The 8,261-nt window shown below is 46.7% G+C and overlaps 1 pseudogene; it reads right to left on the reverse strand.

Annotated features, from left to right (window-relative positions):
- Window positions 1-293: 293 nt before the first annotated feature.
- On the reverse strand, window positions 294-1,213 carry LOC120364331 (small ribosomal subunit protein uS2-like; annotated as a pseudogene).
- Window positions 1,214-8,261: the final 7,048 nt, after the last annotated feature.

The raw sequence follows: 8,261 nt of genomic DNA on the forward strand, positions 1-8,261 counted from the left end.
TTTTTATGGCTGCGTAGTATGCCATGGTATATATGTGCCACATTTTCTTTAACCAGTCTATCATTGAAGGGCATTAGGTTGATTCTATGTCTTTGCTATTTGTGACTAGTGCTGCAATTAATATACATGTGCATGTATCTTTATAATAGAATGATTTCTATTCCTTTGGGTATATACCCAGTAATAGGATTGCTGGGTCAAATGGTATTTCTGCCTCTAGGTCTTTTTTTTTTTTTTTCTCAATGTTTAATTTCCATGAATCTTACATGTTTAAGAACCCACACAAGAACAGCTTAAGACCATTCAGTGGTTGCTGCTACCCATCAGTGGCCTGAGCAGTGGAAGCTGCAGACCAGTCTTCCATGGCGGGCTGGATGCTCCAGTCTTCAGTAGGGAACTGCCGGATAGACACAGAGGGCACCTGCCCGCCTTCAGACCAGTCGGCAACCTCAGGCTGAGTAGCAGTGAACTCAGGAGCTGGAGCAGTCCATTTGCTCTGAAATTCCTCCTTGGTCACAGCCTTTTCAGCAGCAGCCTGCTCTTCTTTTTCAAGCTCCTCAGGATCTCTGTAGTAGAGATCTGGCATGACCTCCCAGGGGTGTTCAGGGGAAATGGTGCCACGCATGTGCACAACTTCCAGGTCATCTACCACATCAAACCCACCGAGTGAGCTCCCTTGTTGTTGCATGGGATGACAATGTCCACATAGGAGAATCTGTGTTGTACAGAGCAATGGTAGGTAGGTTAACATAAGACGCCTCCGTGAGAGGCTGGTGGTCAGCCCTCGGGTCGGTAACCACAAGCAGCCGTGGCTCCCGGAAGGCTGCCTGGATCTGGTTGGTGAAGGTTCCAGGAGTAAAGCGGCCAGCAATTGGAGTGGCTCCAGTGGCAGCAGCAAACTTCAGCACAGCCCTCTGGCCAGTATTCCTGGAGGATATAACACTGACATCAGCAGGGTTTTCAATGGCAACAATGGCACGAGCTGCCAGGAGAAGCTTCTCCCGGGCCCTCTTCAGATTTGTGATGTAGATGCCATCACTTTTCCTTTATAGATATACTGTTCCATCTGGAAGTCAAGGTTGGTGCCACATAAATGGGTTCCTGCTGCCAGGAACTTAAGGACATCCACCTCCTTCATTTGCAGGACATCAAGGGCTCTGGACATTGTGGAAGTTTCCCTTTAAGTTACGGCAGGAATCCAGAACAACGCCGTTTGGAGCCCTCGGTAGGTAACATGGAAAAGCGCCTCTGGGTCTTTGAGGAATCTCCACACTGTCTTCCACAGTGGTTGAACTAATACACTTTCCCACCAACAGTGTAAAAGTGTTCCTTTTCTCCCCAACCTCACTGTTTTTTAACTTTTTATTAATAGTCATTCTGACTAGTGTGAGATGGTATCACATTGTGGTTTTGATTTCTATTTCTCTGATGATCAGTGATGTTGAGCTTTTTTTCATGTTTGTTGGCCACTTATATGCCTTCTTTTTGAGAATTGTCTATTCATGTCCTTTGCCCACTTTTTAACGGGGTAATTTATTCTTTCTGTGGCTATAGTAAATGAAAGTGTGTCCTGGATTTGGCTCTCAGATTGAATATTACTGGTATATAGACATGCTGCTGATTTTTGTACATTGATTTTGTATACTGAAATTTTAATAAGTCATTTATCAGTTCCAGGAGCCTTTCAGCAGAGTCTTTTAGGGTTTTCTATGTATAGAATCATATCAGCAGTGAAGTGCAACCGTGTGACTTCCTTCTTAACTATTTGGATGCCTTTTCATACCTTCTCTTGTCTGATTGCTCTGGCTAGAACTTCCAAATAGGAGGAATTTTAAAAGGGAATCACATCATACAGTTTTATGTCATGTATTATAAATGAATATGTTGAAAATCATACCTTTTTAAATTTATTTGTTTTTTTTTTTTTTTTGAGACAGAGTCTCGCTCTGTCACCCAGGCTGGAATGCAGTGACGTGATCTCAGCTCATTGCAACCTCCACCCCCTGGGTTCAAGCAATTCTCCTGTCTCAGCCTCTCAAGTATCTGGGACTACAGGCACCCGCCACCACACCTGGCTAATTTTTATATTTTTTTTAGCAGAGACGGAGTTTCACCATGTTGGCCAGGATGATCTGAAACTCCTCACCTCAAGTGATCTGACCACCTCAACCTCCTGAAGTGCTGGGATTACAGATGTGAGCCACCACGCCTGGCCATCATACTTTTTTTTTTAAGTGACATCACATGTCACTCTGGCTGGAGTCCAGTGGTTATTCACAGGCACAGTCATAGCACTCTGTAGCCTCAACCTCCTAGGCTCAAGTGATCTTCCTGCCTCAGCCTCCCAAGTAGCTAGGATTGCAGGCATATGCCACCACGGTTAGTTCATATACTTTTTTATCATGAGGAGTTTTGAGTTTGAGTTTTAGTTGTTGTTTCAAGAGGAAGGGAAGAAGCATAAAAGGATAAGAGCATTGCTTGAACAGAGGAAATGTCCTCTAGTTTTTACACATTCCCCTGGGATTTGCCAAAGACCAGCACAGCCTCCTCCTTGGTGAACCCTGAAGCAAAATAAACAGGGGTAAGAACCTCTGGCTTTTCTGACCCAGTTCCTTGGTGAGAAACTTCCTAATGGAAATCGGGAACATCACTATGGAAAAGATGAAGAATGGAAAATGTGCTGTGGTGGAACTAAGGCCAGGGCTGCATGTTCTGTGGTGATTTTCTGAACAAGCATCAAGTGCCAGGTCAACAGCTTGATCTGATCACTGTCATCGTCTTTGTCTTCAGAAAATCTTAACCAAGTGCCTCCTCCCAGATGATAGATTGGGCTTTGTATGGCCCCACCATCTAGAAGTTGCTGACCAGGTTTGATGACTCCACAGTGACCAAAGGGAAAGGACACAACAGAAAAGAATCAGAATGTGAGCCCTGGAGGCAGGTAGGAGTTAAGTAAAGTAAAAATGGGCCTTAGGACAGAGCTGCCTGGATTCATGGCCAACTCTTCTGCAACACAGCTGTGTAATTTGGGGCCAGTTATTTAACCTCTCTCAGCCTCAGTTTCCTCATCCATAATAAGGGGATGATAATAGTACCTGTTTCAGAGAATTGTTGCAAAGAGTAAATTGGGCCGGGTATGGTGGTTCATGCCTGTAATCCCAGTGCTTTAGGAGGCCAAGGCAGGTGGATCACTTGAGATCAGGAGTTCAAGACCAGCCTAACCAACATGGAAAAACCCCATCTCTATTAAAAATACAAAATTAGCCAGGTGTGGTGGCACATGCCTGTAATACCAGCTACTGGGGAGGCTGAGGCACGAGAATCACTTGAACCCTGGAGGTAGAGGTTGCAGTGAGCCAAGATCACACCACTACACTCCAGCCTGGGAAACAAGAGTGAAACTCTATCTCCAAAAAACAATAAGACCGGGTGTGGTGGCTCACACCTCTAATCCTAGCACTTTGGGAGACCAAGGTTGGTGGATCACCTGAGGTCGGGAGTTTGAGACCAGCCTGACCAACATGGAAAAACCCCATCTCTACTAAAAATACAAAACAAAATAGCCGGGCAAGGTGGTGTAATCCCAGCTATCTGGAGGCTGAGGCAGAAGAATCTCTTGAACCTGGGAGGCAGAGGTTGCAGTGAGCCAAGATCACACCATTGCACTCTAGCCTGGGCAACAAGAGAGAAACTCCATTAAAAAAAAAAAAAAAAAAACCCACTAACAAAACAGAGTAAAAATCAGGCTGGGCACAGTAGCTTATGCCAATAATCTCAACACTCCAGGAGGCCAAGGCAGAATTGCTTGAGGTCAGGAGTTCAAGATCAGCCTGGGCAACACAGTGAGACTCCATCTCTACAAAAAATTTAAATTAAAAAATTTTCCAGGCCGGGTGTGGTGGCTCACGCTTGTAATCCCAGCACTTTGGGAGGTGGAGGTGGGCGGATCACGAGGTCAGGAGTTTGAAACCAACCTGGCCAACACAGTGAAACCCCATCTCTACCAAAAATACAGAAATTAGTTGGGCATAATGGCTCACGGACCTGTAAACCCAGCTACTCAGGAGGCTGAGGCAGGAGAATCACTTAAACCCAAGAGGCAGAGGTTGCAGTGAGCCGAGATCACGCCACTACACTCCAGCCTGGGCTACAGAGCAAGATTCCATCTAAAAAAAAAAAAAAAAAATCCAGGCATGGTGGGAGGCGCCTATAGTTTTAGCTATTAAGCCTCCAAGTCCAGGCTTGGCCACTTTAGCCTTGGTGAACAGTACGTATACCTCTGGATGGTCTCTAGGAACCAGAAAGTCTGAAGCAGCCACAGGTAACCAAGTGGCCACAGAAAGAAGTGAAACAACTTGTTCTTGCCTCAACTATTGCTCTCCCTCTGCAACCTGCAACCATTGTTCCTGCACAGCCTTGTGGAGTTTCCGCCTGGACATTGGGTTTCTGAAGACCCTCACCCCTATAGCTATGTAACTTACCTCACCCTCCACTCTGCTTGCAACCGATAACCCCCACCCTTATGATCATGCCTGTTTGTAAAAGATAACCCATACCCTTATGACCATGTATCCCATGACACCCTTCCCCTCCCACCTTTAACTAACCATTTGCCCCAACCTATAAAACCTACTCCTACCCCACTGCCCTCCACTGACGCCCTTTTTCTTCTCAGTCCGCCTGCACCCAGGTAAATAAACAGCCATGTTGCTCACACAAAGCCTGTTTGGGGGGGTCTCTTCATTCAGCATGCGCATTTTAACACTAGCCACTCATCAGGAGGCGATGCTGGAGGCCGGGGATTCAAGATTACAGTGAGCTAGGATCGCAGCCCTGCACTCCATCCTGGGTAACAGAGTGAGACCCTGTCTCTAATCTTAAAACGTTACAAAAGTTTTACTACGAGTAAGTAAAACAATCAAGCTGAAATTCTTAACTCACTGCCTGGTATGCAACCTCAGCCAAAGATAGTCCTGCCAGTATGATTTCATTAGGCACGTGGGAGGCGCCCGTGTCTTTTGGCATGGTGCAGGAATAGAGTATGATGTTTAGAGTTCCTCAGGGTGAGGTCAGGAAAGCACCACAGCCTTCCTCTGTAAAGCTGGGAAGATGTTTGCAGAGGAAGGAGAAATTCAAAGGAACTACTTGGGTAGAAGGGATTGGAGTTGTTCCCCAAAGTGTCATGAAGCAAGAAAGGCATGGATGCATATTGCTTCCAGCAACTGTGCTAGAAACTGGAGCACAGGGGTATTCACAGGCCTGGAAGAAGGCATGGAAACCAGCCATGGGGGTTTGGAATCTTAGCCTCACTGTAAGTCGAAGGCCTGGCTGGTCTGCATGGCCTAGGTAACAGGCAGGGAAGTGTGGTGACAACGGGAAGAAAGGAACAAAACCAACAGCAGAAAGTCTGTGCAGACACTTTTACGGGTGCTGTTTCATTTAATTCTTCTAAGTGTACAAATGATGCTCAGACAGTTTCAGTGACCTGTCCATGGTCATCCACCGAGTATGTCAAAACCTTATCCTTCTGCCACTTCTAGGAAAGCCAAGAAACGATAACTGTAACCCAGGACCTGCTGCCAACCTCAGGGCATGTGGCCTTGGGCACACTGTGGCACTCTACTCAAGTTCTCTAAGTCTACTCAAGTTCTTCTGAAGGATGAGAGCACTGGACTGATGGTCTTAGGCACTGGATGAAGGAAAGGATGACTTACGGAGGCAGCTTAGTGTGACTCAGAGCAAAGTTTCTGAAGCCGCATGGCCTAGGCTCAAGGCTTGGTTCAAACGACTGGTGGGGCCTGCTGATGTTCACCTTCGTCCATTCTCTTTTCCTTCCCTCACACACAGAAGCTTAACTCGAACCGAGTCGCAAGTGACTAGTCGTGGGCAGTGAGCTGTGAGTGAGATGAAGTGAGGGTCACTCCTAGCCTGAGGCAATGGAACAAACCCCACATGACTCTTCAGTTTCTGTCTTCTTCATGTTCTAAATGGTGAGGCTACAACCAGCCTGGATCCTGAGTGACTGTATGGATTAGAGCAGGCATCCCCAAACGTTTTATACAGGGGGCCAGTTCACTGTTCCTCAGACCATTGGAGGGCCACCACATACTGTGCTCCTCTCACTGACCACCAGCGAAAGAGGTGCCCCCTCCTGAAGTGCGGTGGGGGGGCCGGATAAATGGCCTCAGGGGGCCGCATGCGGCCCATGGGCTGTAGTTTGGGGACGCCTGGATTAGAGAATAGAGCCTCCTGTCTTGAATAGTTAATGAGTGTGAATTAAACCTCTGTTGTTTTAAGCCATTAAGATTTAAGAGGATTGTTACTGTAATATAGCCTAGTCTACCCTGACTAATGCAACCATTTAATAACTGTGTAAACTTGGGTACGTTTCTTTTTTTTTTTTTTTTTTTTTTCCTTCTTTTTTGAGATGGATTCCTGCTCTGTCACCCAGGCTGGAGTGCAGTGGCGCAATAGCGGCTCACTGCAACCTCAACCACGTGGGTTCAAGTGATTCTCCTCCCTCAGCCTCCCAAGTAGCTGGGACTACAGGCATGTGCCACCACGCCTGGCTAATTTTTGTATTTTTAGTAGAGGGGGGGTTTCACCACGTTGGCCAGGCTGGTTTTGAACACCTGACCTCAGGTGATCTGCCCACCTTGGCCTCCCAAATTCCTGGGATTACAGGCACGAGCCACCGCACCTGGCCCACCTAGCCAAGTTTCTTAACCTCCGTGTGTATCAGTTTCCTCATCTATAAAAGGGAGACACTGATAAAACCTACTTAATAGGGCTGTTATGAGCATATAAATAACAATATTTTAGGCACTTAAGATTTAAAAACAATGCCTAAATCATTTAAGTACTATGTAAGTATTATTTACCATGTTTATTTTGTAGGATGTTTTTCCCAGTAGCAATAGAAATTGTCAGTTTCAATTAATACTCAAACATGCAACAATAGATCGAAACTTACATCCTGACATTGCCACTTGCTTCTTGGATGAGTTTGAGCCAATCACCTGACTTTTCTGAGCCTCTGCCTCCTTATCTTTAATGCGAGCAATAATGTCTACCTCAAGGGGTAGTTGTAAGAATCCTGTGAGCTCAGCACCTGGCATGTTGTAGGCTCAAAAAAAAATTCCTTCTTGATTTATAATTTGTAGGTAGGGAATTGGTGGTGATTCTCCTCTAAAAAGGAGCTACCAAGGCACAAAAGGTGAAAGTCCAAATCTTCTACTTCTAGAGGAAGCTTTCCAGACCAAAGCAATGGAACCCCACCTGGGACTAACAAGATGGCCACCCTGTCCCCTCTCCCCATCACAGCCCACACTGCCATTGCCTTGTTCTCATGACCTTTCACTGTGTAACAAACCATCCCAAAGTTTAAGTCTTGAAACAGCCATTTATCTTACCTCTTGCGGTTCTGTGGATTGACTAGATTCAGCTGAGTAGTTCTCATGTGGGCTCTTTCATGTGGTTATAGCAGACGGTGTCTGGGACTGGAGTCATTATCTGAAAGCCCAGCTCAGCTGACACCCAAGAGGGCTGCACACTCCCCTAGGCATAGCGGGTGTCGGCTGCTGGCTGCGAGTTGAGCTGGCTGGTCAACCACAGCACCTGCATCTGGCTTCTCCTGTGGCTTCCGCACCTCAGAGCATGGTGGCTGGGTTTCAAGAGGGAGTGTCCCGAGAGTGAGTGTTCCTAGAGATGAGATAGAAGCTACAAGTCTTTTTGGCATTGAGAAGTCCCACAACATCGCTTCCCCCACATCCTACTAGACAGACGGAAGGCCAGCCCATGTTCAACAGGGTGGAGAAATAATGAGTGGGACAGAGATATTGTGGAGGCCATCTTCGGAACGTGTAATTGGCACAGCATCCACACTTCCTCACTGATGGGAGGGACATCTACATAGAAGCCAGACCTTGTTCCAAGGAGTTCAGGGGCAACTCCACTAGCCCTCGTCTCCTCCGACTGCTGGTCATTCCCTGGGAAGTTCCATATTCTCCAGAGGCAGGCCGATGTGGATAAATGAGTCAAACCTCTACCAGGGGTCCTGCCCAGCTTCTGGGGCTCACAGTTTTACAAAGAGCACTATAGACAGAGCTCCAAGCCTTGGGTAGAGGCACTGCCCGGTAAACACATTACAAACAAATGGAAGTTTTTTCCCCCTCCCCTTTTGAAAGGTTGTTGAGGTCAAGGAGTTCTGGAAATCCTTAATGGCTCAGGATGGGGGCCCTTTGCATCTGACGGAAAGGAGT

The sequence above is a fragment of the Saimiri boliviensis genome, chromosome 5 (assembly GCF_048565385.1).
Source record: "Saimiri boliviensis isolate mSaiBol1 chromosome 5, mSaiBol1.pri, whole genome shotgun sequence".
Taxonomy (NCBI): Eukaryota; Metazoa; Chordata; class Mammalia; order Primates; family Cebidae; genus Saimiri; species Saimiri boliviensis.